The 10606-nt window shown below is 46.5% G+C and overlaps 1 long non-coding RNA gene across 1 annotated transcript; it reads left to right on the top strand.

Moving 5' to 3' along the window:
- Positions 1-7741: 7741 nt before the first annotated feature.
- LOC310670804 lies at positions 7742-10153 on the top strand. The gene is made up of 3 exons (XR_014507635.1): positions 7742-7852; positions 9141-9204; positions 10042-10153. It is a non-coding gene; the product is annotated as an uncharacterized lncRNA (long non-coding RNA).
- The last annotated feature ends 453 nt before the right edge of the window (positions 10154-10606 follow it).

Raw genomic sequence — 10606 nt, 5'->3', positions numbered from 1 at the left:
TCTTCTGAAGAACAATTATAAATTATAAAGGACCAAAATGTAGGATTCAGAGGGGCCCAGTGGATCAGTTAGTCTAGCACACACACACACACACACACACACACACACAGCCTCAGATGTAGGGACACCCTATATCTGAAGCTTTACTGCTCTGTATCTGTTTAGTAATATAATATAATATAATATAATATAATATAATATAATATAATTAATATAATATACATCTACGAAAAGATCACATGGGAAGTGATCTTGTGAATGGTTGTTGTCATTCGTCTTCAGTGACCTTAACTTCTTCATAGACCTTAACTTCTGGAGAAGCAGCTATTCTAAGACACACTTGGAATTTTGTAAGGACAGAAATAGCGTTGGATGGGGGTAACTTAATCAGTGAGAACAGTGATTTTAATGAGCCATGGAGCCCAATCTGTTTACTTGGAAGGAAGTCCCTTTAAGGAAGTGCACATGGGAGCCCTGCCCCGTCTCATAATGTGTCGAGGCCACTTTCTCCCTGCTTGGCCTCTCATGCTAGTCCCTTGCAAAGAGCTTTCTAGGTTATTATCCCTGGAAGAAGTACAGGTCTGTGCTTGAAGGCAAACACAGTTTTGTCCCAGCCTGGTGCCTCCAATATGTTTCAGACTACAATTCCCATCAGCCCGATACAGCATGACTGTGTTAGCTAAGGCTGATGTCACTGCTGTCCAAAACAGCTGGAGGGTACCAAATTGGGGAAGGCTGAACTAGAGGATAGCTTAGATCTCCTCTTCTAGTGATTTCTCTTTGTATTACCCAGCTGCTGCCTACAGAGACACCTCCTCCCTCCTGCCTGTGTTCTGGCTTGACAATGCTCAAGTAATACAGGAATCCATTTAGGTTCCAATTGTCTTTTTCAGCTCCCATGCTTGCTTTATCATTTTGCTGAAATGCATACTTTAATTTTCTGAGCGAAGGTGCTTCTTCCAGCTGAGAGACTCTGCGTGCTTGAGCAGCTGAAATTCATCACATTCATTCCAGTAAAAAAGGCAAAGAGTCTTGTGGCACATTAAAGGTTAACAAACTGATTATAACATTACCATTTGAGGACTAGGGTTCACTTCATCAGATGCATGAAGTATTATTTTGAGTTACAAGGGGTGGGGTGGGGAGGTTGTTGACTGTGAGGTCAAGAAAGAAATGAAATACAGAAAGTGCAGGCAGTGATAATTATGTTATTAACATTCTCCTTTCATAAAATGATTGTTGATAATAATACAGACAACATAACTGACACAAGTAAGACCGCTGGGGAAAAAATATTCCAATAAGGAATTAAGGCCACTTCCATGATATACGGTAGGTTTATGATTAATTGTGTAGCATTTTACCATGTGCAAAGTGCTCTGCAATTGCTAGAAGTCTGCTTTCGTATTTCTTTGTTTCACCTCCAACATTTTACTCATCCATATAAAGAAAAACAGTGTGCTTGCTTCTGCTTCCTAGGAGATAAATAGTCCATAATGGTGCGTGCCTTTCACGGAGCAATAAGCAGAAGGAGGCACCTGTTGCTAGAAGCCGTCTCTTCTGATGCAACCCTCTCTAGCTTCATGGATGACATATGCGAGGGTGATTGAAGAACGCAACGGCATCTCTCCGTGCCAACTCTTCTCTTTCTCGGAGAGGTAGAAGGGAGGGAGGTGTAGTTTCTTATGTGGGTAGGAGGGCTTGTCAATGCCACAACTGGGAGATGATTCAGCCTAATGCAAACTTCAGCAGGGAAAATATATTTCAGGACCATCAAAGCTCTAAAGAGGCCCATAGCAGTGGATGGGCATGAGCTCATCAAGCCATGAGAATTAATGGATCTCCTTCGAGAGGTGGGATAGGCAACATGGTGACCTGCAGATATTGGTGGACCACAATACCCATCCCTGACCATTGGCCATGCTGGCTGGAGTCTAACAACAACAGCTAGAGAGCCAAACCTCATCCCAGTTCTAGACATTTGTATAATTCTGCCTGCTAGATCCTACCTAAGGTAAGGGACCCCTGACCATTAGGTCCAATCGTGACCGACTCTGGGGTTGCGGCGCTCATCTCGCTTTATTTGCTGAGGGAGCCGGTGTACAACTTCCGGGTCATGTGGCCAGCCTGACTAAGCCGCTTCTGGCAAACCAGAGCAGCGGACGGAAACGCTGTTTACCTTCCTGCTGGAGCAGTACCTATTTATCTACTTGCACTTTGATGTGCTTTTGAACTGCTAGGTTGGCAGGAGCTGGGATCAAGCAACAGGAACTCACCCCCGTCGCAAGGATTCGAACCGCCGACCTTCTGATCGGCAAGGCCTAGGCTCTGTGGTTTAACTCTACCTACCTACCTACCTGGGTCCAAATGTTTTGTCGGTAGTAACATTTTTATTAAAGTTTTTCATACTACAGTAATAAAATAGCTACAAAAAAGGAAAGAAATAGAATGTGGAATACTCTCTGAAGGGTGATTCTTAGCCCTTGCCACCCATAGTAGGTAGTAGCCCCTCCCAGCTCCCAACTGGGCTATTTCATTTCTCCTCCCAGCCTCTCACCCTGGCATGCTGACATTTCCTCGCCTCTCACCCAGAGTCCTCCATCAACCATGTACCACCAAACGTTTTGGAAGCTTTCTCCTAGCCCACCTCACAGGGTTATTGTGAAGATGAAATGGAAGGAGGGGAGAACTATATCCCTGTGGATAGCTCAGTCGGTAGAGCATGAGTCTCTGAATCTCAGGGCTGCGAGTTTGAGACCCACGTCGGGCAAAAGATTGCTGCATTTCAGCTGGTGGGACTAGATTACACTTGTGGTCCCTTCTAACTCCACTGTTCTATGATTCTATGTACATTGGCTTGAGCTCCTAGGTGAAAAATATAGTTAATAAACAGAGCAGTTCCCTTGCTGTTCCTATCCCTCCAATCAACACATTGCTGTCTCCGAGAAAGTACAGAAGTGAACCAGCAACTTAAGCTGAAGGGGTGCAGGACGCATGGAGACCATTCCTTTTTACCCACTGATGTGACTTTGGATGAAAAGAAACCAGCAAATGTATGTCAGGCAGGTGTGCTTTGGCTTCTTTCTTCATTCCCACTCCCCAGCTGGTGGAAAGGCATCATGTGCCCCCTCTCCCCCCCCCCCCGGCTCTTTCCAATTACTTAACATGAATAGTTGAGCTGAGGGCAATAATAAATGAGCTGATGCTACCAAGATTCCTCTTTGCTTTAAGCAGCCCCTGCTCCATCTCAATTAAGGCTTTTTAAAATCCATCCAGATGGCCTAATAGGCCTCATAAAAGTATAATTTGTGTCACAGTTCAGCGCTGTTTGAAGAATCCCAGCTCAATCACGACAGTAACGTGTCAGCTGTACCTGTCACACATCCGTCTCTATTGATCAAGGAGACGGATAGCAGAGGGACCCCCCTGACCCAGGAGCCTCCGCAGCAGTCGAGAGGAGATGCCGAGAAGCTGTGCTCATGTGCTGGGAGGCTTGTGCCGTCGCCATTCACATTTCCTGCGGGGTGCGGTTGCTTGGTTTCTCCAGCTATTGGCAAATATTGAAGACAAAGCAACTCTTGTGCAAAAATGGACTCTGGTGGAATCAGCAAGAGGACAGGCATCCCACTGCTGTTCCAGAACCACAAGCAGGTAAAGGAAGTCTGTTTGCAGTATTTATTTATAACCCTCTGAATAGTGCAAATGGTGCACTGAGTTCTTCTTCTCCCCCTCTGTTTTATCCTCAGAACAACTTTGAGAGGTAGGCTATGAGATTCATGGCTTGGTGTGGTTTGAACCTGAGGCTTCCCAGAACTAGCCGAACACTCTTAACCACTACACCCCACTAGTGCATGGTTTCCCCTTCCAACCATGCAGCAACCACAGTCAAGATGGAAACAGCTGGGACAACAGCCTCCCGCTGTTGAGAGCATCCCTTGAGTCAAGTTCCACACCTGGGATGCTTCTGCAGGCAGGGAGCACCACTGCATGGTGGCACCAGTCCTGCACCTATATGGCCTCTCCTGGAGACATGGTCTATATAAGGCTTCCTCAACCTCGGCCCTCCAGGTGTTTTTGGCCTACAGCTCCCATGATCCCTAGCTAGCTGGACCAGTTGTCAGAGATGATGGGAATTGTAGTCTCAAAACATCTGGAGGGCCGAGGTTGAGGAAGCCTGGTCTATATGGTATGGAAAGCCACAAAGATATCAAGAAGCAAGAGCAAAGTCACACTCCCCTTGTACTGTTCTCTGTGAAGATCATCCATCAGGTGACTGAGGACAACTCAGTCCCATGGCAAGGCTTGAACCCAGATGGAAATAGATCTAAATAATCAGAGTCATCCAAGAATTCTTGCAGCTGTCCCAACACATCTCTCCCCAACACATTCCCCAAGAAGGGGGTCTTTGTGACTGGTTGGCAGTTGCTCCAGTCCAAGAGTTCCAGCGACAGTTTCTTTCAGAGTAGTTGTACTGTAGCCTCTTTCAAGGGAGCAGGGACCACCATCACCCCTCACACAATGAAACATTAGTCACACTCCTGTTCCAAGAACACATGAATGAAGCCACACCTGTGGCTTGCCTCTCCTTTGCTCTCGCTCGCAACCTTGTCAGTTGCCATCAGGCCAGCATGGCCTTCCTCAATCTTCGATCCCCAGTTGTTGTTGAAGTACAACTCCCATCATCCCTAGCTAGCAAGACCAGGGATGATGGGAGTCATAGTCCAACTACATCTGAGGGCCCAAAGTTGAGAAAGGCTGAGCTTGCACCTCCTACTACAAAGCCCATCCTAAGATAGCTCCCAGGGTTACTTCTGACGAAAGTGCAGATGCACCAGGGTAATTGAGCCCCTAAAAGTATTGTCACCCCAAGATACTGCTTGGGTTGCTCATGTAGTCAGGCTGGCTCTGGCAACAGAAAGGAAAACTCATTCCTCCTTTTCGCAGGTTGTGGAAAGAACCCTCGCAGTAATTCTGAGGTTTCTCATAGAGTAATGGATAGGTTAATTGGCTAAAACCATCCTGCTAATTTACTAAGAAATACACACTGGTGGTCCATTAATGCAACTGTGTCCTGCTGATAGGTAACCATGTTTTGTCAAACTGAGCTTTTGGTATGCAGGTGAAACCTGATGGGCAGATTTTTTTATCTGAACCATGTGCTGCTCACCTCTCCAGCTGGCCCTAATCCAGTTCCTACTGAGTGAGCAGCGTTAGCTGCTGCTTTGAAAGAGACAGGAAAGAAATGGGGTGCTCTGCAGGAGACTTCAGACGAAAGCAGAAGAGAGATTTTGCTTCTGGAAATAGGAAAATCCAGACAAAGCTGAGTCCTGTGTGCCTGAGATGGATCCAGGCATCTGAGTTCCTTAAGGATCTGGCTGCCAGCGGACATTTCTCCTCCTCGGAATCAAGGGGTGAAGAATTCAGTGAGGCAAATGCCTTTGCCTTTGATATATTGTTGCTGTGAAACGTAGAATCGGTTTCATTGATTCTGTTGTGGGTCAGGCTTTAAGCCAACTAGTTCCACCAAGAGCCAGAATTTCTCCTAGGCAAATTAAAACCCCTCCCACTTGTATCTCATGATACGCTCAGCAGTATAACAGACTGAATGGAGCATGATACCCTTCAGTTGGTTTCATTTTGAATGTTAGACATTTCTTCACACCCTTCTATCTTACAAGTACGTCTATGCAACAGATGGCAATTGGAAGACTCTCCAGAGGGAGTCTAGTAATGCAGTGGATCTCATTCAACTGTCTCTGTGCATCTTCTCCGAAATAGTAGGCAATCTCTTTCTTCCTTTTTCTTTTTCTTTCAAATGGCTGAGCAGACAACCCCAAACGTTTTGACATCCCTAAGCTTCACCTAGTTTGCCTCTATGGTTTGTTTTATTATTTTCACCCTGCTTTTCTATCCCTGGAGACACAAAGCGGCTTACAAGACAGCAATAAAACTAAATATGATAAATAACAATCACCATGCAAACAAACGAAACAGTTTAAAAGAGCAATCAAGAAAAGCAAGTCCAAAACACCAGCTTAAAAATCCAGCTGCATCAAACTGCAAAAAAAAAAAAAAACCCTCAAGAAGCAAAAGCTTGCCAAAAGCAAAACCATCTCCAGACTATCATCTAAAAGGCTAAGTAAGATAGAGAAGGGGCTCAATAGCCCTCCAAGAGGAAGGCAGGGAATCCACCATTCTTGGCACCACCACCGAAAAGGCCCTGTCATGGGATACCTGCCCATCTGAACTCACACAAAGGTGGGGTCAGAAGCCAAGCCTCAGATGTCAATGTTACCTTGCAGGAAGTCCTTTAGAAGAGTCCCTGAGGTAATCTGGATCCCAGTGGTTTAGGGCTTTAAATGCAAAACTTACACTTTGAACTAAACCTGAAAAAATATAGTCAGCTGAAGCAAATGGTGTAGGATTGGGGTAATATAGTTGGGTCAACCCTGGTGAAGGCAAGGTGAGGAGATTGGTAGTTGAAGAATCTCCCATGGAAAGGCCTTGGAAAAATGGGTGTTCTATTCAAAACCTCCTGCACTGAAACAGAATCCTCCTGGTAAGTCATGGTGCTTTTGTTCATTTCACCATAATGAGTTTATTTTTTTATTTATTAAAAGCCTATTTACCCAGCTCTTCAGCCAAAAAGGCTCCCAGAGTGGTTAATTAACACGACGCAAGCAGTGAACAGCAGCGATCAATATCCCTGATCCTGAGATGCTGCCTAAACACCCAAGAAAAATGTCTGGCAATAAAATCCGGCTGGCTCAAGGAAATGTCATGAGTTAAACGAAAAGCAGGCTATTATCATCATCATAATGCACCATAAATGTACAGGGTGCTTTACATTAACACATTAAGAAGAGCAAAAAAAAAAAAAAAAAAAAGGGAGAGAGCCCAGCCCCTGGTATGTTGGAGAGTTCATAATCTTCATCTCAACAGAGTGGATGGGGAGAAAAATCAGAGAGTTCAGGGAGGCAGGCAGAGGCCTGGGTACCAGAGGAAGAAATATGTGTTTTCTGCCTTTGCTTTCCAGTAGGGGAGGAGGGCTAAGCTGCTCCAGAAGCAAAACAGAACTGCCAATCAACCTTGCTTATGGGAAAACTGGTTCTTGTCCCTGTCACAGTCCAGAGATGTGCTCTGGGTGACCCCACCAGGTTGCTACTCTCTGAATGGATTTGAGGTGACTTCAAACACTCCTGAGGCCAACCAGATTCCCTAACCCTGGTAGCTCCAGCCATCTCTTCCTTTCTTTCCAGTACTCAGAGGGAGGTAGTGCTTCCCAAGCACCAGCAAACAGGCAGGAAATTGTAGTTAACTATTTTTCTGAGCTTATAAATGGAAGAGAATAGCTAAGGGGTGCTATTTTGAACATCCAAATCCCCTACCCGATTTTTTTTTTAGGGTGTGAACTTGATGTTGTTTTCTTTCTTTATACAAAAAATTACCTCAGTTCCCTCTCCCCTCCGTAACTGAGAGGCCTGAACCGGCTTACAAAACCACACTGAAACAGAGACACGACAAATTATAGGATAGGGATAGGGAACCTGTGGCCCTCCATATGTCATGGGACTACAATTCCCACCATCCTGACTGTTGGCCTTGCTGGGTGAGGCTGATGGGAATTGAAGTTCAACAACATCTGGAGAACCGTGCTTACTAGCAGTACATGTGAAAAGGATCTAGGGGTCTTAGTGGACCAACAAGCTTAACAAGAGTCAACAGTGTGATGCAGCAGCAACGACTAGATTCCTGACACTTAAGGAAACAGAGGCTAAGAGTGGTTTACTCAAGCTCATTGACTGAACCTTAGAAGAAACCTCATGACTATGGAACTAATTATCTAGGGCAGGTATGGAGAACCTTTGGCCCTCTAAATGTTGCTGAACAACAACTCCCATCATCCCTGGACATTGGCCGTGCTTGCTGGGGATGATGGGAGTGGCAATTCAGCAGCATCTGGAGGTACAAAGGTTCCCCACAACTGACCTGGGATGAGAGGTGGGCTCTCCCCCTCCAGACAGCCATCTGCTGGAGATGCTCCTTTAGCTCTTGATTCCCTGCATCACTTATATGGCCCCCTCAAACTCTGTGATTCTATCATATGAATCCATAATGGATTCAAAAGACTTAAAGCCCAGGCAAAGCATTCATTTTTTTAAGGGACCATGCCACTGGCTTTTAGATCCTCTCCACAATGAATGGGAAGGGTTATTCCTGTTTGGGTGGGGCTAGTTTCCACTCAGTGTGCCTTTCTTGTGCAAAAACCGGGTGCTGCTTTTTTGCTGATCCTACACATGCCTGAAGGTCAGCCGCCCTCCTCGCAGCTGGCTGACATTTTTGTGCCTGGCAATCAAGCTTGATGGGTTCTTTGATGCAGCTGGAAGAGGGCACAGAGTTCTTTTGGCCATTAACAATCTGAGCAGAGCTGCCTGGGGAACATCTAGGAGCTGAACTGCACAAGCACTGAGATGCACAGGAGCTGTGACGGAAGGGCTGGGAAAATCTGTGGAGGTTCAGCCCTTGGTGAACTATTTGCAGGCATCCACTACAATGTGAACACATGGATAACTGAGTTTGTGGTGCAGTGCCATAATTATATGTACTTCACCATAGTAGGTGCCCACAACTGCCTTGCTGTGTGACAGAGGCCATCCTGAACATTGCCCCTGCCTCACAGACACAGCTATTGCATGCATACCCATAGTCAGTCATAAGCCTCAGTCCTTGGTCAATCTTTTACTCCAGTAATCATGGCACAATGAGGCCTTCTTGGCATACTGTCAGTATAATCATATGCATCTTTACTTGCAAGTAAGTCCCATTGCGTTTACTCCCAGAAAAGTGCATAGAATTGCAGCCTGTGTTCAGTCAGAGCTATAAATGCTTCCCCTAGAAATCCATTCCTATTTCTTGTGGTCAGGCAAATGTGCAGCCTTGTCACCTCCTGCTCCACTGATCTTGTGGAAGAGGCTAATAAGTCCTGTGCGCTTCTCTGGCCAGCAAACTGGAGCATGTTTGCTAATAGCTCCCGGGCTGTCAGACGTTCTCCATCCAAAGCCCTTACTCCCGATTTGCATTTTGCAATGAGCCATGCTCAGTGACACAAACTTGGCTCTCTCTCTCTGTTTCTCTCCCAGGAGGCATCTCGTCTGGTCCGCCTTGTCCCACATGGAGCTTTCTGGTCCTTGCATTACAGGATTGGTGAGCACAGCTTCCTGAAACAATGCTGAGCTACTCTCACTGCAGGGAAAGAGAAAATGGAGACCACATGCTAGGCATGTGGCAGGAGATGTGCGCTGAGATTTAGTGAAGGGTGTCATGACAGACAGCAGCATTTAAATGTTCAGAAGAGAAGATGCATACCAGCGCTGTACAGGAGCGAGGGTGACATCAGGCAGTCTGTTTCAATCCATTTATCAGGGTGCCTGCAGCGGCTCTGATTTTAAAGCAAAGAAAAACCAATACCCAACAGATGCCTGCAAAGTTACTGGCGGGAGTTCATAGGAGAGCAGTATTAGTGATGAACTACCCAAAGGATTGATTGATGAGAGTGAGAGAAAAAGAGTGACATATGCACAGCTTGGCTAGGCAATGACAGGGGCTTCCAGTCCATTTCCAGGCACAATTCAAAGTACTGGTTCTGTCCCACAAAGTCCTAAACAAGGCTGGTGCAGTGCTGATGATGAAGAGATGCATAGACCAATGGCCTTTGGCAGTACAATGCAGTTTCAGGTGTTTCTGTGCTGCCTATTGAAGGCAACTCCCTCCTCTTCAGACAAGCTCACTCAGCAGAGTCAGGTAGATGTGAAAGAACTCAGGGGGCGGGGGATAAAGCAGAACCCTGCAAGAGAGCCAAGGTCTCCCAGCACTACCTTCTGGAATGGAAAGTCAAAAGCTGCAGCATACAACTGTGACACCTCCTCCGAAAGGTTATCATGGTTGGTACTGAGAGCTGCAGAGACATTCAGGATAAACAACAGGGTCAATCCACTGCATGGTGCGCTCATTCTATTTGCACTTCTCTATCTTTCACAACAGCTCTTCCCTCCAGTGACCCCGTAGCCCAAAGGATGCAGCTGTCTTCAGTGAGCCCCTCTGACCCTTGCTAGGTTTCAGCCAGTGCCCCTGTTCCTCACGGTGATCACAGCAGCAGCCAGGAGGCTCTCATAACTTGGACTGGTGGCCTCTGACCCCTGATTAAGGAATCGCTTAATGCATCTTCTTAGTCCCATGACTGCAAGCACATGGGGTCTGTTCCTGCTGTCGCTTCTTTTGAGCATCAGATGCATGATTTGTTCATCTCCGGTGGCACACGCCTCTGAGATATAAATAATAGCAAAACTGCCCCAAGGCCTGGAGCCAACTCTTGGCCTAAGAAGCAAGGAGCGGAGGCACTGGGCCATGTCCTCTGCTTAACCTACCAAGGGTGCAGTTTAGCACTAGTGCTGGGAGTTCCCTCCCTCCCTCCTGTTCTCGTTCCTCCGCATCCTCCACCATCTGCTGCCAGGAGCCGCCCAGGTGGATCTGCGTCCTTCCTTTTGTTTGGCTGAAGGCATCTCTGTGCAAAGCCAGCGATGCGAGGCCAAGGGACAAAGTGATGGTG

Source organism: Podarcis tiliguerta, assembly GCF_965153285.1.
Source record: "Podarcis tiliguerta genome assembly, chromosome: 1".
Classification (NCBI taxonomy): domain Eukaryota; kingdom Metazoa; phylum Chordata; class Lepidosauria; order Squamata; family Lacertidae; genus Podarcis; species Podarcis tiliguerta.
The sequence above is the reverse complement of the archived record's forward strand: the minus strand, read 5'-3'. Positions and strand labels throughout refer to the sequence as shown.